The sequence below is a fragment of the Alligator mississippiensis genome, chromosome 4 (genome assembly GCF_030867095.1).
Source record: "Alligator mississippiensis isolate rAllMis1 chromosome 4, rAllMis1, whole genome shotgun sequence".
In the NCBI taxonomy this organism is placed as follows: Eukaryota; Metazoa; Chordata; order Crocodylia; family Alligatoridae; genus Alligator; species Alligator mississippiensis.
In genome coordinates, this window is record NC_081827.1 from 153,398,936 (window position 1) to 153,420,979 (window position 22,044).

At 48.2% G+C, this 22,044-nt stretch overlaps 1 protein-coding gene across 1 annotated transcript in view; it reads left to right on the plus strand.

Moving 5' to 3' along the window:
* CFAP97D1 (CFAP97 domain containing 1) overlaps nucleotides 1-6,897 on the plus strand; it is a 29,060-nt gene extending 22,163 nt beyond the window's left edge. Inside the window, exon 7 of the mRNA XM_006268597.3 lies at nucleotides 6,579-6,897. The gene's annotated coding sequence lies outside the window, so the exon portion shown is untranslated. The remainder of the gene's footprint in view (nucleotides 1-6,578) is intronic.
* The last annotated feature ends 15,147 nt before the right edge of the window (nucleotides 6,898-22,044 follow it).

The window sequence follows — 22,044 nt, forward strand, 5'->3', positions numbered from 1 at the left end:
GAGCATTGGACTCGTGTACTCTTGCTGACTCACCTTCAAAAGAAGGGGCTAGCTGCAGATTCCAGACCATCTTCATGGACAGCCCTACATAGCATGCATTATCTAGTCTTGAGAATATGAAGGCATGGATGATGGTAATAATCCATTAAAAGTAGTTTAGAACTTAGTTGCTGAATAGTCTAAAAAATTTTTCCAAAATGCATTACACTTTTCAAAGCAGTTATCCCTCTAAAACATGACTCTTTCCATGTATGCTAGCTGTGCCATTTCATTATGACCAGGTTTTAGCCTTTGGAGATCTCCTACTTCTACAATGGAACAATACAATTCTGCATGTCAATAATAAGGTCCACCAGAGGAATGCAATGATCTCCTTAGTCATATACCCCCAAATACACTTATTTGCCAAAGATATGTGTATTCAAAACCATATTAATGCTAGTTATAATTTATTTTAAAAATATTGATTATAGGGCATGACCAAGTGTTGTCTGCTTGCTTTGCATCTCCAGCATGTATCTATTGGTAGTATATTGAATTTTTTAAATTTAGAGAGAGCCCGGTGAAAGTGAGAAATAATCTTTTGCTGTAAAAGATGCAATCTAATATCAATTTTAGATGTTCAGATATTCTTTACTGCTCATTTTCTTGTTTTAACTTTATTTATTAACAAATCCAACTGATCAAATAATACATTTAACATTTTAAAGAAACACCCAATCTCCTAAACTATGCATAAAGACAGATATTTATCTTCTATCATCAGTGCTCTCTTAACCCAAGTCAGCATCCACAAGAGTGTTGTGTTCTTTTTCCTTCTTTTCAGTATGACAGTTTATTTGTTTCAATTGATGTTAAGCTTTTTTATTTCTTCATAGCTATATTCACCTTGTCTTTTTCCTCAGAACTTTGCCCAAAGCAAATCTCACTTTCTCCTATTCATCTCTGCTTTTAAATTTTGAATTGAATCCAATTTTTTTCTTAAGTGATAGCTCATAGAACATACACTGCCCTTCAGTATTCAAAAAAGTTTCTCAAACTTTCTGATTTGGAGGCAGGAGAAGATCCAAAATTATTTTTTTTATTTTTTAACAAATTCCAAAAATCTCCACCAGATTTCTTAAGTAAGCATATTTTCCCTTTTACCCTGTAGAACACTGACTGGATAGAACAACTTTTCCCTTATTAAAACTTTCCAGACTTTTTTAAACCACTCGTTGATTTTAGGGGGTGATACTTTTTTTCCAAGCTTTTGCTATTCTAATTCTTGCAGGCACTAGAAAGTGAGTAATCAGTTCTTATATACTGCAGCATTCTTGAGAAGATTCATTTTCACTGAGTTTCTGTCATCTGAATATGCAAATCAGGGGTGGAAAACATATGGCCCACAGGTCAGATCTGGCCTGTGGAGTCCTGCTATCTGGCTCCCTGTGCTGACCTGGGTCTGATAAGATCCACACACAGCATGATACACAGTGCCAGAATCACACCCTAGGAGTCTTTGCCACAACAGGAGCTGAGCAGGACAGAGCCACACTGAACAGTGTATCTGAGGGGCAGAAGGCAAATGGAGCAAACAGAATGCTGCTCCCCACACTGGGGAGCCTTTGCCAGACAAGGTGCATCTCTGCACCCAATAGGCATGTCTACACATGCTATTAATTCACAGTAGTCTTACTGTACAGTAAAATACTGCACAGTAAGCCTTCCCCAGGAGCACATCTACACAGGTGTCCTGTTGGGAGCAAATTTTTTCCCAATGGGAGCAGCCTGGTACAGGGCAGCTCCTGCCCTGCTTTGCCTTCCTGGGGGAAGCTCCAGGCTTCCGCTGGGATGCCACCCTGGGGCTGGCAAGGGGCACAGGACTCAGTGACAGCTGTCCCTGCAGTGGGCAGAGCTCTATTGGCCCTGTGCCCATCGGGACACAGAGCTGCCAGCAAGCCCCTACTAGCAGGGCTTCCCTGCCCACCAGAGGGTTTGCTGGGAGCTTTCCTGAGTGTGGGACAGCTGCTGGCGAGACTCCTGCCAGGTTGGGGGAGGGCCAAGGGGGCCAGGGATCACTGGCAGCTGCTCTGCTTGGTGCAGTGCTGGCTGCTCTGGGGTGTGGGTGGGGGCTGGGAACCTTGCCTCCTAGAGCAGCTTTGCGTGGTATGGAGCTGGCTTCTCCAGGGCGCAGGTGGGAGCAGAACTGCTCTGGGGGGCAGGTGGCAGCTGGGTTTCCAGCTCCTGCCCACTCCCCAGAGCAGGCAGCTCTGTGCTAGGAGCTGGGATCAAGGACAAGGGGCAAAGAGCTCCTCAGTCCTGGAGCTGATTGGCTCCCGGCTCCTGCAGGGAGAAGTGGGAGTAGCAATGGCAACCTGGGAAGGTAAGCCTTCCCTTCCCGCACCCATGTTCTCCCTCCCTGTCTCCACTCCCCCCGGTGTCTATAGTGGTCAGCATATGCCTACACCCCACCCCCTGCCCCAGCTGCTCAGTGAGCTTTCTGTGCCTCTGATTTGGGATTACAATTGGTAGGTTATGTAATAGATCAATTAGATGAGGTGTAAGGTATTCATTTTTTTAAATATTCACATTTGCTCCCAAGAATTTTGTCGAACTGCCCTGTTTGTTCAGGTCCTGTAATATAATTTTGAGAATCTCCTGATAGTTTTGGTAGATAGTAACATTAATATTCTTGGATATTTTAATACCCAAATAACTTATATGTTCTGATTGCTATTGAAACTGCCATTTACTAAGGATATTCCCTGTGGGATCATTATGTAGTACAAGTAATTCAGATTTAGTCCAATTAATTTTATAACCAGATAGATAGCTAAAATTGTTGATTAATGAGGAGAGGGCAGGAACTGATCTCCCAGACTGGCAGAAATATTAGTGCATTGTTTGCTTGCAACAGGATCTTGTGTTCATTGGGCGTGTCTACATGTACATTTTTAATGTGCATTACCCAATTTAAGACACATTAAAAGCATGTGTCTACACATGCATGCCTTTATGCACCTTAAAAGTGGTGATTTTAAGCTATTTGAGCCTAAATTTGATACCTGCCTAAAGCAGGCATCAAATTTATTCATGACTAGCTAAGTTGCATTAGCGAACGTGTAGTTGCGCTAATGCGCATTAACACAGTGCGTGCCCACAGGCAAGGCCTTCTTTGAATCAGGCACTAAAAGAATTTTTGGAATTTAAGAATTTTGTTCTGTTACCACTATATCAATAACCTGATGTTCAAGATCTGAATAATGCATTGCTTTAATAAATCCTACTTGATTTGTGTGAAGTAATTGAAGGAGAACCTGTTCTAATCTGTATGATAAAGGTTTGGCTGGAATGTTGCTGTCTATATTCATTACAAAAATTGGTCTATAATTACAACAGTTCACAGAATCCTTGCCTGGTTTACAACTTACAAAAATAATAACTTTATACAAAGTGGCTGGTAGTGTACATTGTTTTTTGGGGGCGGGGTTTAACTACCATTATAGAGTTTAATAATTAAGATAAAATATCATTAATTTTAAAAAATAAAATTCCACAAGAAATCTATCATTGCCCAGAAATTTATTATTAGCTTGCATCAGAGCAGGTGTTCGGCACTTGTTTAGGTGCCCCCAGTGTTTAGAGCACTAACACAGATTCAAAGCCCTCTTCTGTCTGAAGAGATTTCAACCCTATTCCCTTTTTCCTCAGGAAAGTAATCTAATCCATAAAGTTATAGGGCAGTGGTTCCCAATCTGTGGTACATATACCACCAGTGGTACACAGACAAACTGTTATTGGTACGCATTAATAGATTTATTATACTTACTTCATATGACAAAAATTTTGCTGGTGGTACTTAAGGTTGAACTGAAAAAATTGCTGGTGGTACTTAAAGTTGTATCATTTTAAATTGGTGGTGCGCAATCTGTCATAGTTTGGGAACCGCTGTTATAGGGTGTTTTGAGTCTCTTAGGACCTTGTTACACAGTAATTTTGTGCAGCTCCTGGAGCTCTTAACCCCTGGATTGTCCACACATTAACATCTTACTAAAATGACTTTAAGCACTTGCTATGCAGCTCAAAGTTATACCCCTCAAGGGCAGGATTATCTCTGATCTGCACTACCCACCTCCTGGTCCATTAAGGGGTAGCTGCTCCCCACAGATGTGCCACCCAAGCTGAGGTCCTCCCGTATCTCAAGATCTTTCACACCCCCACCCGTAGACCCTGTCCTCGCTCCCCAGCCCTCTAGTGGCAACTCACAGCTACAGCTCCTAGTCCTGCCCCAGCTCACCAATGGCAAGTCACAGCAATGCAGGTGAGGGACTGTCAGTAAAGGTTTCTTGACTAAGGGTGAAGGGTGCGATTGCTCCAAACTCCAAGCTAGCACTAACACCAATCAACATTTATGTGGTTTACAACATAAGGTATAACAAGGCCCTAAGTTCTTTTAAATTTCATGTGAAATAAAACAGTTACTGGGTTAGAGAGTGAGTCTTTATAGCTACTGGTATTCAGTGAAGCTGGAAGGGGTGGGTGGAGGCAGAGAGATATACTAGGGTTCTAATTCCTGTTCCTGTAAATGCTTAACTACTTTATATATTTAGTATGGATCTGGGTACCAAAATGATAAAAAAAATTACTATGGAGTATCATGGAAGGTCTGATCTTTAGTCCTCCCTTGGGTCCCTAGTCATAAAATTCATAACCATGGGTTTAGATCTTTGCGAACACAATGGGTGATGTTCTATTAGCCAATTTAGCCATATAAGTTACATGTGTATTCATTTAGCTGGCTAAATCAAAGTTTTAAATTTTATTCCTTCTCATCTCCCTCCATCTGTGAGGATTTAGGTGTGGCAGTCCCAGATGCAACTAAATATAGCCATGTGAACCAGCTGCATATCTCTGCGATCAGCTGTTCCTAGCCATGAAGAGGCTGTACCCAGCTAGAGGCATTCTGTTAAATGTTTCTAGCCACATAGAGCCCTGCACAGCTAGAAAAATGTATTCATACTCAGAGCATGATTACAGGGACTTTGCCTATAGTGTAGGTGGGAGCCAATACAATGAGGGAATAGGTGGCAATGGCTGCCTATAGGAAAGGGGCTGGGCCCATGACCACCTGTAGGGGAGTGGCAGGTAGGCATGCCAGGCACAACAGAGAGGCAACTGAAGGGGCCCCAGGGAGATTAGGTACAGGGGAAAGCAGGGAAAGGGTAGGGACAGACTGGGGAGGCAGGCAAGGAGTGGAAACAGGTTGCACCTAGTCTGGCAGGATTGGGAAGCTGAGAAGGAACCTGAGGGTACCTCTGGGTGGAAGGCGCTAGATTGGGGAGGGAGGTGTTTCTTCTTGAGGAAATGCAACCTTACCCACTGTCCTAAGTCCCTCCACTTCATTTGGATGAACTCCATTGATTGTCCACATCCCCCACAGAGTTGACTCATTGCTGCAATTTGTCCCACAGGCAGTCACGCTAAATTGAGGGGGAGTCTCAAAAACTGTCACTCCCCAAGTGCAGGGCCATGAACTGCATTTATGGTCTGCAGCTCCGTGGGGTAAAAGAGGTATTCCATTACTCACTGATCCTCCCCTGAGCTACCTTTGCTCCTGTCATAGTTGTGCTGGCCTTGCGTGTGCATCCTGCATGCTAACCCCTTTAAGGGGAGCCTGAGAATGGGGGCTGAGATCCTGCTGTGTGGGGCTCAACTCTGGTTATCCAGAATGTAAGTATCTGAAAAAGGCAGGGATGAGAGTGGAGGGAGCAGTTTGGTATTCTGGAGATGTAAATGTCCATATAGTACCAGAATGCCAGTTAAGTCTAGCTGTTTACATAGCCGTTTTTGGTCCTAGTTAACTTCAACTCCTGTACAGGCAGTGTCTTGCCTTCGTTTGTGCATTTGAGTGGCTCTGTACAGCCTCCTATGTGCAAATAGGAATAGGAGGCAGGGGAGCCCACAGGAAACAGTGCCCTCCCATCACCCCTGTGGGTGAACAGATACACAGATTGGTGGACCTTTGGACACTCACCTGCAAACATGTAAGGCATTCTGCCTTGTGGGCACCTAGATGGGGACCTATACTTAAAACAGGAGCACATAGGTTCCCACAGGGTGTGTCTACACAAGACACTAACTGTGCAGTAGCTGAATAATACTGTGCAGTAGCACATCACAGCACAAACAGTGCTGAAATGCTGCTGCGCAGTATTATTAGGCTACTTTGCAGTAGCATCACTAAAAAGGTGTTCACCGGTGCTACTGTGCAGTAACTCCAGTTACTGCACATTTATTTAGTACTTGATTATACAAATACTAAATAAAAGCACAGTAACCAGTGCGTAGCAGCATCTTTTGTAGACGTGCCCTAAGAGACCAAAGGAATGCCACTGATTTTAGATACTCACATAGTCTTTTCAGGCTCCCCTATTTTTAGACACCTACAGGGATTATGGAATGCCACACAATGTTTTCAATTACTTTGCTGTATTGAGTTCTTAGACAATATGCCCTACTAAGGCAAGGCTTTTAATTGCAATTCAGCAACACTCAGGTTTTCTTTCTATGTCCCCACTCCTTCTCCCCCACTGCAGGAGAATATGCCATGCATGGAGATTCAGTGGAGACTCAGCACATCTTGTCCTGTAAAGGATATATGTAACAACTGGCTGAACTTTTCTTGGAATTTTAGAATAAATTGGAGCATTGAGTGAATTCAGTATTTTCTGTAGAGGTGAACTCCCCCAACTCAAACTTACATTTCATACACTGCATGCAGTTAGCATTGCCGTAATTTATTATGAATTTACAAGCAACACTAGACCTGAAAAACCCTCACATGACAGTTGTTCTAAGCTAAAAAAAGTGATAATGTCTAAGTACAGGTTTGCTGCCTGACTATCATAAATTTGACATGAGGATGATTTGCTATATGAAGCAAACTGTTAATGAAATTTCTGTTCAATGTTTAATACAAAGTTTGACCACAATACAGTCTCAGTTATTGTGACTTGAGCTATTTCACAAAATCTTCACATTTTCACTTGTGTTGTCTCTTTTTAACTACTATTTCCTCTATTCAGATATATTTTAAAGTAAAACAAATTGAGACTGCAAGTTGTAAGAAATTCTGTGAGTGGCTTGACAGTAATCTGATATTAAGTGATATTTTTACAATAACAATTTGGAAGAGAGCGCTTCCTGAGTAAGTTTGCATATGACATGAAATTAGGAAGGATTGCTTCCCTGCGCCCCCCTCCCTCCACAAGTCACCCATGATTAGAGACAGGGGTGGTACCAGCCTCTTCCTCGTGGGGCTGTGCTGCAGGCAGGAGTGGGGTGGACTCAGCCACACAGGGCAGGCAGTGGGGGCCCAGAGGGAGGGGTGGTGCTGGGAGGGGCGGCTAGGGTGAATTTTGAGGTGACTAGCCCCCCCAAGCCTCCCCTAGCACTGCCCCTGATTACAGACCTAACAAATTAACGGAGGGAGTGGGCTGTGCAGTGGCTCCTTTAATCTTGAAGGTTCCCCTGTGCACGTCCTCACCATTGATTGGCTGAGGGGTCCCACTGCTTGCCTCTCGCTCCTGATCCACAGGGAGGCAAAAACCACAGTATTAAGTATGGCACCATTTTTGATGCTTGCCGCTGATTAGCTGAGGGGCAGCCCTGCTGTTTTGTTGCTGACTGATAGAGCTGTGCAACACTTCGGTTCATGATTCGATTCAGAGGGGATCCAGCCTGATTTGGAGGCCAAATCTCCGAATCTGAATTGAATCGCTAGAAGCATAAAACTTTTTGAATCTATTCAGAGCCTCCAAATAGATTCAGAAGAGATTCAGTGATTCAGAAGGTGGTCTTTATGGGGAAACAGAAACTTAGAAGAGGGAGGGGGAGTGGGGGGGGGAGCAGTGGGGGAAGGACTGACATCTTTAGCTGGCCAGTGACTGTGACTTCTCCCTGACTGCCCTTCTAATCACAGTGTCTGGAGGGAGGGACATAGAAACAGCATAAAAGCCTCTATCTGCAAGCTTTTCTGTCCCTTTTCTGAGCTGTTTCTGCTTGAGCAACAGTGTCTCAAAGGTACTGTGGCTACTGGCCTGGCTTCCTAGTCAGTGGCCTGCTACTTTCTGCTGTTAGAAAGGATTGGATAGGATATAGCTTAGCTTAGCTTAGTTTAGCATCTGTCTACTTCCAATTCATTTCTTTCAATTTATATTTCTTTTGGAGTTTTTTCCAATACTTCTGAAAGAGAAAGAGAAAGTGTTTTCCCTAGCAGTGTGATCTATTTCTGTGCAGAGAAGCACACATTACACACACTCACACAGATCATAGAAGAAGTCAGATAGTCATAGAAGAAGAGATTGTATATAGTTATTACATTAGTTATTAATATTAGTTATAGTTAGTTTTAGTAGTTTACATGCAGACTACAGACAACACAGAAGAAGAAAAGAACAAGTCAGCCAGCCAGCCACACACTCAGATTCAGACCAGATCAAAGAAGAACACAACACACCTACAACTTTTGCAGCACAGGAAACATTAATATGAAGAGTGCTGGAAAGGCAGGTGCCAGGCTTTCTGGCAGAGGAGGGAGAGTGGCTAGAGGGGGTAGGGGGAGAACTAGAGCTGCAAGTTCTCCTGCCCCCAGACATAAACACATCCTTTTCCTGAGCAGCCATGAGGTTTCTGCTGCCAGTGGGGGCAAGGAGGTGGGAGCAGTGCCTGGTGTCCCTGCACCTGCACCACCTCCCCTAACTCCAGAAATAGGCACCAGCAGCAGAATCACTGTCTCCTCTACCCCAATGTCATCTCCCAGCGTGAGCCTCCCACTCCCAGAGGAGGAGCTGGAGCTGGAAACAGGGGACCTGAGCACTGTGGCTCAAGCAATTCTGGGGACCGAGGAGGAATCAGAGTTCGTGCTCCACACCCCTCAAAGTTCCCCTAGACCCAGGTCTCCTTCTCCAGAAAGCAGCATGCGGAGGCTTAGGCAAGTGGCTCAGCTCAGGCAGCTCCTTCTGCTGTTGTGCCTCAGCCTGCCGAGGAGGCGGATAAGGCAGGATCCCCACCCTCAAACCAGAAGCAGGTGAATAGCATAGTGTGGGATCATTTTGAGCTGACAGATGATCCCAGGTTTGCTATCTGCCAGCACTGCCAAAGGCAGATTAGCTAAAGCAAGGAGGTGAAACACTACACCACCACAGAGATGCTGCTGCATCTCAGAAGGCAGCACCCCTTTGCCCTTCTTTCTGCTCAGCCTGGCACCAGTGTGTGTGCGCCCAAAGGAAAGTCTCCCACTCACTCCAAAGCCCCCATCCCCCCCAAGCACAGGCAGGTCACCCTGGAGCAGTGGGGGAAAGCTGCAGATAGAGGGGGTGCATTCCCAAGGCAAGTGAGATCACCCAGACCATTGGCAAGATCATTGAGACCATGACGCTCATGGCCCCATCTTACCAAGTGCCCACATGCACCACCTTTAGCAGGATGGTGGTGCTCTCCCTGTATGAGGCATGCAGGGAGTACTTGAGGGAACAGCTGCGCAAGGCAGGGCTGCAGGTAGCCTTGTACTTCACCTCTGACATCTGAAGCACTTGTGGCGATCGTGCCTACCTCTCCCTCACAGGGCACTGGTGCAATCAGTCAGTCAGTGGGCTCTCCTCCAAGCCGAGGTGCTGGATGAGTCCCATATGGCAAGGGAGATCATGGTGGCCATGAACTGCATGGTACAGGGGTGGCTTGTTGGGCAGGCTGAGCACATCTGTGGGTTCATGGTCACCAACAACAGGGCCAATATGGTCAAGGTTGTCCATGATGCCAACTTGTTTGGTATCTGCTACATGGCACACAGGCTGCACCTCATAGTCAGAGATGCCTTGGAGGGGAACAGGTCTGCCACTTGAGCCTGGGTCATTTCAAAATGCAGGAAGGTGGCAGACTACTTCCACCTCAGCATCAATGGGAGCAAGATGCTGTGGGAGAAACAGGCAGAGATGAGCATCTTTCAGCACAAAATCATGCAGGATGTGGTGACTCAGTGGAACTTCACATACCTAATGCTTGAAAGGCTGGTGGAGCAGCAGAAGGCCATCCATGAGATGGCCTTGCTCAGGAAGATTGGGATCAGCGGCCCCCTGAACAGAACTGAGTAGAGTACCATCTCCTAGATTTTGGTGGTCCTCAAGCCCTTCATCGAGGCCACTGAGACCCTCAGTGCTGGCAATGCCCTCCTTAGACAGGTGATCCCCATAGTGAGGAAACTGGAGAACTAAATGGAGAAGTTCCAGGGGATTGATGTTCCTGGCTGGGGCATTCCGCTGTCACCAGACGTGCAGGCACTGGTGAGGCAACTGAAAGAGCGCATCAGGAGATGACTGGATCCCTTGCGGTCCAGTGTGGTCCACATGCTGACAGGCCTGTGCAACCCGAGGGTGAAGGGGAACATGTGCACTGGCAGCATCAAAACCCTCGATCACTGGACGCAGGTGCTGGTCAACAAAGTCAGGGAGGCAGCAGTGCAGAGGTGAGGGGATGTAGAAGAGGGGCATCCACTTCCCTGTGCCAGCACTCCCAGCACTGCCACTGGTACCAGCACCAGCCCATCTCCTCCTCACCAGCCAATGGCAATGTAGGCCATGGGCATGGCTTCAATGCTGGGGTCCAAACACACCCAATCCCAGCCTCGGGCAGGTAGCGCCGAGGCTTTGGTGGCTACCTATCTCACCAAGGATGTGGAGCCACTGGACTGCAACCCCTTGGCCTACTGGGCAAGCTGCAGCCAGATGTGGCAGGATCTGGTCACAGTTGCCCGGCAACACCTGTCTTGACCACCAACCAGTGTTCCAAGCAAGAGTGTGTTCAGCATTGCTGAGGATGTTGTGACACTCCACCGCACTTGCTTGGATCCTGGTTTGGTGGAGAAGCTGGTGTTCTTGAAAGTGAACCTCCTGCTGCTGGGGTTCACCAAGCTCCACCTGCAGATGGACTGAGTGCCACCTTCCTCACTCCATCTGCACCTATTTCCTTTTTCCTTTTTTAAAAACCTGTTAATGCTCCACTCTTAGCTGGAGGGAGCACCACTCACTGCATCACCAGCCAGCAGGGGAAGAACATGTCCCATTACTGAGCTCAATCCCCTGCCAGGACAAACTTGGAGTTATGGGCTGGGGCTATGGGGAAGCAGGAGGCCCCAGGTCCTGGGCATGACCACTAACACTGCACCCTGCCAGGGTAGGGAGGCCTGGTGGGACTGCTGGTGGTGCAGCAGCTCTGTAAATGGCAGGACCAACAATCCCTTGGTGAAAAGTGTGTAGGAGGCACCATAGGCTCCAGCTAACGCATGCACACACACAGTCCTGGCTGGGGAAAGCCCAGACCTGTCATGTCTTTGACAGGCCTGAGGCTTGCTGGTTGCAGTGGAGTTGTGAGGCTCCAGGTGAACTCAGTTTAGCTGCCTGGGATGCCAGCCTTAGGGTTGAAAAACTCTCTATCAGGCTGAGGAAGCACCTGCAGTCTGTGTGTCGCTGGTCCTGGATGGAAGGAATAGTAAAGAAGCTGAAGGCTGGCCTGGTATGTAATGCAGGCAAAAAAAGCCAGTCAGTAAAAATGGAAATGGAGGCATCAGGGGGTGAGGGACAGGTTGGGGTGGCAGGGAAGAGGGGGATGTAGCAGCGCAGGTAAAAGTGTAGAGGTACCTGGGGAGTCAGATGTCCGGCAGGGTACAGTGTGTCAGAATTGCACTGTCTAATCTATATTGAGTCCATGAGTTTCTGTACCTAAGAGGCTGATGAAGTTAAGTTCATAGGCACGGCTGTGAAAAGTGGTTTGTAAACTGTTCCCCCTCAAGATCAGGCCTGAGAGACTGGAGGCAGAGTGTTTTTTTGGTGAGGAATGTGCCCCCACAGGTAGTTGGGTATTGTTGCTTTGATAGATTCTGGTGTGCAGTTTGTGGGGGTACTGGAGATAGTTGGCAGGTTTTGTGTTTTGAGCTGTAGGAAGTTGGCTTCAGTTTTGGTGATGAGGTTAGGTGCTTGTTTGAATGTACAAACTACTTTTCAGAGCTGGGCCTATGAACTGCACGTCATCAGCCTCCTCATAGTAGGTACAGAAACTCAGGGACTCAATATAGACAGTGGAATTCTGACACACGACAACCTGCCGGACATCCTGACTCCCCAGGTATCTCTGCACTTTTACCTGTGCTGCTACATCCCCCTTCCCCCTCACCACCCCAGCCTGTCCTTCATCCCCTGATGCCTCCATTTCCATTTTCACTGACTGGCTTTCTTGCCTGTATTGCATGCCAGGCTAGCCTCTAACTTCTTTACTATTCCTTTCATCCAGGACCAGCAGACGCACCAACTGCAGGTGTTTCCTCAGCCTGATAAAGGGATTTCAACCCAAAAGCTCGCTAAAATACATTCTCTACCTATACAGTTGCCCTACCAAACAAACACTAGATTGTCTTACCTGTTGTCATGTAAAGTGGTGGACCGAGATGAGGCTGTAGGGGAGGAGGAGACCTCATTGGGGCACACTGCCGTGTTGTGAAGAGTCCCCTGTGCCAGTAAGGGCACACCCAAACACAAATACACACACACACAGGTGCTCCTACTTGAGAGGAAAGAAGGGCCTGACAGTTCAGTTTGGCTACCTACGATGCTGCTGGTGCTACTGGTGCTGACTGCTGAGTCACTAAGTTATTTTACCTGCTGCCATTTAAAGTGGTGGACCGGAATGAGGCTGTAGGGGAGGAGGAGACCTCAATGGGGCACACTGTCATCTTGTGCAGAGGCCTCAGTGCCAGGAAGTGTGCACCTGAACCCACACAGTGTCACCCACCCATGTCATGAGTTTTGCCTGTCAGCAGCCGGAGGTGCAAGGCCCCAGAACCCCCCTGCACCTATCTCCTTGACTGCTGGTAGGCTTCATGGTCACAGCAGGGCCTAGCAGCCAGGCCTGCAGTAGTTTTCACCCTCCTCTGCCCTAAGACAGACACAGTCACACAAGCACCCATGTCACGAGTTTTGCCTGCCTGTGGCCAGAGGTACAGGGCCCCCAAACCCAGACTACCCCTGAGTCTATCTCCTTGACAGCTGGCAGGCTTCATGGCCGCGTCGGGGCCTGGCAGGACTGCAGTTTTTACCCCCCTGTGCCTTAACACACACAACGTCACCCATATCACAGGTTTTGCTTGTCAGCAGTTTGAGGTGCAGTTTCCCAGAAACCCCTGCACCTATCTCCTTGAAACTTGGCTGGCTTCATGCCCTCAGCAGGGGCTACCATCCCTGTAAGTTTCATCCAAATCAGCTGAAAAATGACAAAGTTATGGATATTTCATTGATTCCCCATTATACTTTATAGCTGAATCTCTCCAAATCGGCGCCAAATCTTACGAAGCCAATGGGGCCAAATCGAATCAGAAAAGCGAGCTGAATCTCTGAATCAAATCGCTGGCATCTGAATCGGCCAAATCCGAATCTGAATTGAATAGTTCTCTATTCACACAGGTCTAGTGACTGGCTGGGAGGCAAAAAACGCACCATATTTAAAACCTCCATTTTTGCCTCTATGCTGATCAGGAGTGAGCAGTGAGCATTTGGGGGGGTGGGGGGGGATGCGCAGTGGACCCTGTAAAATTGGCAGGAGTGGGGTACCCAGTGGATCCTTTGATTTTGTAGGTTCCCCTGTGCACCACCACAGACAAAGGAGTGGAATCAGCAGATTGCAGGCAGTGTCAATGCATCCCTGCCTGTGTTCTCCTGACCCCACCCCTGGTGCCTGCTGTGGTGCTGGGAGCTGTCGCTGCTCTGGAGAGGCTGGAGCAGCAACTTAAAAACATTTTTTTTTTAAGATTTTCCTTTTTTAAAGATTTTCCTTTTTTAAAAAGATTTTTAAAACAATTTTCCAAGGAAAATGTCTCCGCATGCTGCTAATTGGCATGTGTGCCGGGGGTTGCCTATCCCTGCACTAAGAGCTGTTAGGTAATATTAAAGTTAGCATGTGCTATGGGAAGTTGCACATTAAGGTTTAACACCCTCTCTAATGTGCATATCTCTGACCTGCGCTAGAGGGCTAGCAAGCAGGGACATGGCTAGGTGCTGCCAAGTCTTTTCCATGCCTGCCCTGCTTGATGGCTGTCTAGCAGCAGTATAAACTGGAGGAGACAGGGTTAAAGGGACCAGAGGACACTTGGATTTCTCCCTCTGCTCCTGCTGCCCAGATTGGTCCACCCCCCCCTCCCCTCACCATTGGATTTCTTCCCTCGTGCCCTCCTGCTGGACCACATGGATTGGATCACTCTCCCCTGCTGCCCAGATCAGCCATGCTGCCCTGCATTGCTTTACACCACTCAGATTGCTCCCTCACTACCGGGGAGGGAGTGGCAGGAGGTGATATGAGCACTGGAGGGGTGGCTCTTGCAGGAGAGTTTGGACTGATCTGGGCAGTAGGGAAGGTGATCCAAGCTGTGGGGGGCAACAGGGAGACTTCTGCCCAATTCTTGCCTACTCCTCTTCCCTCCCATTCTCCCTCCATTGCAGCCCCTTCCTCTCCCTCTCTCCATAGACCCATGGTTGTCCCCAGCTGTCAAGCCAGGGCATAAGCTTATGGGAAGTTAACTAGTCCAGATGGCAAGGGCTTGGAGCAGTGCCTCCTGGGATACTGGAGGACTACAAATTGCTGGTATTAGCCTTGTGGAGCAGACTGACATTGCATCAACACAAGCACCTAACACAGGGTTAGGCAACCCCTCTCATAGGTGCCAGAGCATGGCACAAAAAAGGCATTTTGCTTGGCACACATGCCTTGGGGTGAATTGTGGGGCAGAGGCTGGGGCTGTACTTCCACAACAAGGATTGGGCCCACATGGCTGCCCACATCACCTGGCTGTGGCATACCCACATCTTACAAGTCCAAATTGCAGGTGTTTTTGGCACCCTGCTCAAAAATGTTGCTGACCCCTGGCCTAACATAAGCGGAAGATGATTAACTTTGATATTCTCAGAGGGTATTTAGCTCATCTTCTCCTGCCTTAATGCGCAGACACTCCTGTCTTTAACATATTTGAAAGGGAATGTGTAATGTTTCAGGGAACTCTTCAGTGAGCTAAAATACAAAAAGAAAGCTTAAAAGAAGTAGACGCTTGGACAAGCAGCTAGGGAGGAGTAAAGGAGTATTGCTTGGGCATGCAGGGATGAAATCAGGAAAGCCAAAGCTCAACTGGAGTTGCAGCTAGCAAAGGACATGAAAGAGTCCTATTAAAGAGTTTAGAAACTCAGAAGAGTTTCTGAGAGTGTTGGCTACAAAGGACCAACTCACAGGATCATAATAAATTCTAGTTTATTGGACAGGATGTGAAGTTACCAATAAAATAATAAATGCAAACTTTGAGTTATGGGTCGTACTAGTCACCTTAGCACATACACACACACACATGCACTCACTCATTCAAACTCATGTAGTATAGTGTGTAGTGGCTGCTGTAGAGATTGTGAGTACTGGTGTCAGTACGTCTACCTATCTGAGGCCCTGGAGTCTGCTGTTGATGGTCAGTTTCTTTCAAGGTAATGTCTTCTCTAGAAGGGGGTCGCCTGCTTGTCCTTCTGTCTCAGTAGGTCAGGTGCTGGATGAGAGGGCGCCACTGAGGGTGATGCTTCACTGCCTTTGATCCCCCAGCATCATCTTGGCTACCCAGTTCGGAGGTTGCTGTCCCATGTAGATCTTCAGTAATACCTGACAGCTGTTAATCACAGGGGTCTCTGCCTGCTGGTACCTGAAGTTTTGAGAGTCCACCCTTGACTTATTGACTTAATGGCTGTATTGTCATGGGTTACAGGAATAGTCCACATGGTGCGTGCTCAGTTCCAGGAATCAGTTCTTTAGCTTGATTAGCTTAAAATGGAGTTCCTTTGGCTAGGCTATTGTCTACTAATGATCATAATTCACTCACATTCACTCAACAGATTTTATCACTTTACAATTACAATTTCAATGCAGTTTTAACAATGGTCCAGGGTGTAACTTCATTCTACAGGAAGCACATTCTTTAAGAGTTTAAAAGTATAACATAAAATACAAAATGCCATGGTCAAGACGAGACAGATGAAATACGAAAATGCAACTTGAGAAATATGTAAAAATGCAATGTGAGGTAGTGAGGATCAAAGGCTATTGGGGACAGTGAGTGAGTTAGGTTAGCACAGGATATATTTACAGATTTTGCAGTGGATATTTTTGTTCTTTTGTTTTCTTTAGCGACACTGAGATTAATTGATATGTAGATGTAGTTTCTAGGTTTCTCCTACAGAAAGCCACTTCAGCTTTCTGGCTTGCTCTGAGCCTTGCCACACCCTGCAATGAGTGTGCCAGGTCTCTGTCAACACTGAGAAGGAAAAGACATGCCCAAAATGGGGAGGGGAGGGGTTGCAGGCAAGAAGGGGCTTCTGTTGTATCCATGTCCAGAAGGGAAATGTACAAAGGGGGCTTTCTGCTACAAAAATGTTAGCAACAAGAGAAAGAACAGGGAAAGTGTGGGTCCCTTACAAAATGGGGGAGGCAAATGATGATGAACCAAGTGACAGATGACGTGGAAAAGGCTGAAATACTCAACGCCTTGAGTGGTGAGAGAACAGGTTAGGGACAATTTAGAAAAGCTGGATGTGTACCAGTCCATGGGGTTGGATGTGATGCACCGGAAGATGCTGAGGGAGTTGGCTGATGTGATTGCAGAACTTCTGACTATTATCTTTGAAAACTTGTGATGATTGAGAGAGGTCCCAGATGATTGGAAAAGGGTAAATATAGTGCCCTTCTGTAAGAAAGGGAAGGAAGAGAATCCAGGGAACTACAGCCTTACCTCAGTCCCTGGAAAGATCATGGAGCAGATCCTCAAGAAATCCATTCTAATTACTTGGAGAAGAAAGTGATTAGGAACAGGCAGCATAGATTCACCAAGGGTAAGTCATGCCTGACCAACCTGATTACCTTCTATGATGGGATGACTGGCTTTGTAGATGCAGGGAGACCAGTGCAGAAATACGATCTCCCACAACATTCTCACAAGCAAGCTAAGGAAGTACAGGTTGGATGAATGGACTGAATGGATGTGGGACAGAGCAGTGGTGGCAGAACTTTAGGATAGAGACCTGAGCAGCTTGAGAGCATCCCTCATTGTGGAAAACCATGTGTGGCAAATTGCCATCTGGAAACTGGTCACCCCTGGCAGCCTTTGGTCTGTAGCCAATCACTTTGGTACAGGGAAGCTCACACTAGAATGACTATGCAGGAGGAACTGGCTGACTTTCTAGGTACCTTCTACCTCTACTTTTCTATGATTCTCTGTGTGCTTTACCATTCAGAGACTGCTGGCATTGAGGTTCCTCCACCACACCAAGCCCCAGAAGGTCATTGCTAGACTTGCCTGCACAGGTTTGCCAAACTGCATCAGGGCCATTGAGGGTATCCACATCACCTCCTGTGTTCTGCTTTCTTGCCATATCAGCTACAAGGGATTCTTCTCTCTTGTGCTGCATGATATTGTGGAACACCAGGAACAGTTTCTAATTATGACAACCAGCTGTCTAGGCAAGGTGCATGACAAAAGGGTCTTCAGGAAATCCAGTCTGTTGCCCCTCCTGGTGTAGGGGGTATTTGCCCATGGTGCTATCAGATTCAAGGTGGAGAAGTGAATATTCCCCTTCTCCCATTACTCAAGGACGTGGTATACCTACTTCTCCTGTGACTCATGAGGCTTTGTACAGGATACTTGGGTATCAGGAAGTTGCTGTTCAACTACTGACTAAGCAGCTGCTGGATAACAGTGGAATACACCTTATAGGTGCGTCAGGGTATGGTGGAGGCCACTAAGGTTGCACCTGGGTGGCATTGAGCACAGCATGATCCCAGTGGGTATCTTGGCCTGTCTCCTACACAGCATCTATAAGGCCAAGGGGGAAGCCTTTTTGGGACACTGGGCTGAGGAAGTTTGGTGGTTTGGGAGCTGGTATGCGGCATCATGGGCTGAGCTGCTAGGAGATGATTCTCAGGACATTCTTGTTAGGGATGTCTTGGTAAACCACTTTCAGTGGTGCCAAGCTGTGGAGCAGAAAGAGTATGATCAAATGAAGACCAAACAAGGCATGGAATACATGCAATGATTCCTTTGTGAACCAAAAGAAAATGTTTTTGTTAAACACCTGGAAGTCAAAAAATGTGTATGCTTCCTTCAGAACACTACAAAAAGGTGTTGACTAAACTGGGGATGCTTTGCCAGCTGGAGGTAGAGAAAGAGAGGGGAAGGCAAGCAGCCCAACTGTGGCCCATCAGAACAGTCCCATTTAATGGGTACGTGAGGGGATGGGCCCTTTGGTGTGGACTACTGGGGCAGCAACCCCCCACAGTGACGGAGCAGGTTAAAGAAACTTTGGTCCCATCTGTAGCCCTCTCCCCTCTTCCTCCCCAGCTCTGCGAGGTGGAAGGGAATTGTTCCAGACCCCAAGTCCTTGATTCCTCAGTGAAAGATAGGGCCTTTGAACCTGAGCTCTATCTAGGGATTAAGGACTGCACGTCCTTGTACCAGAGGAGGAGTTGGAGGGAACATAAAAGCCAGTGGAAAACCATGTCTGGGGTATGGTTACAACTGGCTCCATGCTTGCTGACTGGGTCCTAGTTTTGTTGCTGCTGCAAGGCAGGGAATAGCTCTGGGTGGGAGAGGTTGGGGAACAGATAGCATGGGGGAGGGAGGGAATGAGCTGAACCCTGGGAGTGAAAGTCTGGCCCAGGGTAGGAGTTTGGTGATACTGCTGAGGTTAACCCTGGGACGGAGGGCAGTTCTTATGTGGTGGGTGAGTAGGACTGTCTGGGGAATGGTGCTCCGAGGTGCTGTTGAGGGTAACCTTTACACTGGGTGTTGTTCTCTGGCTGTTCCTGGAAGCCCTGACTGTGCGAAGGGTTTAAGGCATCCATGGCCTGGAGGTTGTGCCATTGTGTAAGAATTATGAAATATATTATAATCAAGCAATAGGTGAAGGATGTTTTATCTTATGAGATACAAGTCTAACTATCTTTCAGGAAACCAAAGTTTAAGAAGAGACACTGCACAGAACAACAGTCAAAATGCTAATGCACAATATTAGCACCATTAGGGCCACGACCAGCTAGTGAACTTAGTTTCCCTCTATTGCTTACCTTTCACCACATTTCCACTGCATCAAGTGAGATTGCTAGTATGGGGAAATAGAAGCACTGTCTTGGCTAATTATGGTTTTTTTTTTCCCTCATGGGCAATCTCTTTCTCTTCCCCACAGCTGAGGAAGCTTGGTGTTGAGAAGAAGCATATGACTACTGGGATGAGAGGGTTGTGAATTTCTGGGTAACCACTGGGGGCGGGGTGGGGAAGGAACCAGTAGTGGCTGGGTTCTCATGGCCAGCTGCAACTCGTGAGTAGTAGTCTTAAAAAAAATAGCAGGTGATGGGATCTGGGGAGCTGGGGTTGTCTATAGTTTCATTATATTGTGTTGTTATTCCTTGCTTAAGTGACTGGCTGGCTGGTGACCCCAGGGATGTGTGTTTGGCAGAACCCAAAGTGAAGGGTGGGCAGTAGGCCTGTGCGAAATGGCTAGTATTCACTTCAGATTCGGCCGATTTGAGGGATAGTGATTCAATTCGGTGATTCAAATCACTGTCCTGAATTGATTCAGCCGAACATGATTCGGAGATTCGGCTGCTGCCAAATCAGCTGAATCTCCAAATCACACAGGCCCCATCCCCCGCCCACTCTCCCTGCTCTGGCTCTTTGAAAAAAAATTGGAAAAAAAAAGCCCTGACTCACCAGCTCCTACCAGGCAGGGGAGCGATCTGCTCTGCCCTATGCCATGTGGGGGGCTCTGCCACAAGCCCCCTGACCCCTGCCCACTCCCCCAGTCCCCCCCATGGCTGCCCTGCCTGCCCCAGCTGCTGGCCCTTAAAAAAAAAAGCCCCAAGTCACTGGCTGCTGGGGGGGGGATGGGGCAATCCCCACTGCCCCCATTGCTCCGTGCTGTGTGGGGGGCTCTGCCACGAGCCCCCAGAAGCCTTGAGATCACTGCAGCAGCCGGTGAGTGTGGGGCCTTTTTGTTTTTTCTTTTAAAGAGATGGGAGCTGGGGCCAGTGGGGCAGCCATGGTGGGGGGGCTGGCAGAGCAATCAGGGGGCTCATGGCAGAGCCCCCCATGTGGTAGGGGACAGTGGGGATTGCTCCCCTGCCTGGCAGCAGCTGGTGAGTGGGGGCTTTTTTTTTAAACAACCAGGAGTTGGGACCAGATGGGGCAGCCACTGGGTGGGGGGGCGGGCTGGGAGAGCAGGTGGGGGTTGTGGGGTGCTTGGGGGGACTGGGGGAGCAGGCAGGGGAAAGGGCCTGGCAGGTGTTCCCCTATGGTCCCCTCCCCCTCCCCCAGCCCCCTCTCTCCTACCCCCTACTTATTAGTCCGGGTCTAGCTCCCTGGTGCAGTCAGCAGGGACTGCCCAAATTGCCGAAGCTCTTCAAATCTTTTTTGCACAGCCCTGGTGGGCAGCCAGGCTGCAGTAACCACACCCAAACAATTGACTTGACCAGTCAGCAATGTGGAGGATGGATAAAGAGGAGGAGCCCAAACTGTTATTTCCACCTACCACAGCCCTCTCAGAGCAACTGAGGGAGGGTTGTGAAAGGGAGAGGTGCAGTGGCCTTCTGGCTGCCTAAGAGTTGGGGGCTGTCAATTAGTGATTTCCCTGACAGTTGTCACTTAAGTCAACAAACACCCATCTGGAATGGACTACAGCACTTTCCAGAGAAAGCCCAATTGTCCATACTGAAACCTGACTTAATTGCCCCCGAAACCACCTCTTTCAGCACAATTTTGTACTTTGATGGTCTTGGATTGAGGTGTTAATTCACTGTGATGACCAGGGATCCAGGGTTTTTGTTTCCTATGGAAAAAAATGTGAATTTCCCCCTTTAACCAAGAAGAGGCAGATTTTTAATTTTAATGGAGAAACCCACAAATTTTCCACTTTTGAAAAGAGCTCTCTGCAGGCTGGCAGAGTTCCAGCCTGCAAGAGCTTCTTGTAAAAAGGGTGGGAAAACTTAAGCCCTGTCTTGAAGTGGAGGGAAAGGGGGAAGGGGCAGGGCCTGAGACTCTCCAGTCAGCCAGGGCTTGGCTCAGGCTCGCTTTCCCTCCTGATGTAGGCTGGGACCGAGGCAACACTTAGCTCTTCCCAGTGGAGGGCTGGGCTGAGCTGTGCTCAGGACAGGCAGTGGTGGTGCTGGGGGGGGGGGGGGGGGGGGGGGGGGGCTTCAGCCACTCCAAAATTCACCATAAACCCCCTCCCAGTGCTGCTGCTGCCCACCCCAAGTGCAGTCCCTGCCCAGCCCCCTACTAGGAAGAGCTTGGTGCTACTGTGGTCCCAGCCCACAGTGGCAGCCTGCCCTCACCCCATGTGCAGATCTAGGGGTACATGCCCCCCATGCCCTCCCAGGGCATGTGCAGAAGTGGGAGCTGCCACCCCCTCCCTGTGCCCCCTGATGAGCCACTTGTGGCTCTGTCCCTTGCCCCACCCTGGCTATGCAGCACCTGCTGCTGCGCCAACCCTGGCCCCACTCCCTCCCTTGCCACTGGGGCCTCAATCTGCCCCCCCTCCCACCCCTTCCTTCACAACAGACTCACCAGCTGGACCCGGCTGCACTGCCAACCTGCACTCCTGGCCACCTGTGTGCTGCTCTGTGGCTGTGCGTATGCTTGGGGCATTTATCGGTGACATTATTGGTACATCAGCCAAAAAAAGCTGATTGTCGATGCTGTCAATTTTCCTTATATCAGTGCCGATCTGATATGGGACCTATGTATTGGTGCACCTCTAATCATTAATTGAACTGTTCAACCCATTCACAATATCAATCTCCCAGATTGCTTTCAGTAGTCACTGGGAGATTGATGCTGATTCAGGCAGACATCTGGCCGATCCAGGAGGGTTGGCAACCCTACCAGTAGGGAAGGTGTGGGGCAGGGCAGAGGTGTGTGGGTGAGGGCTGAAGGAGCAGGGAAGTGTC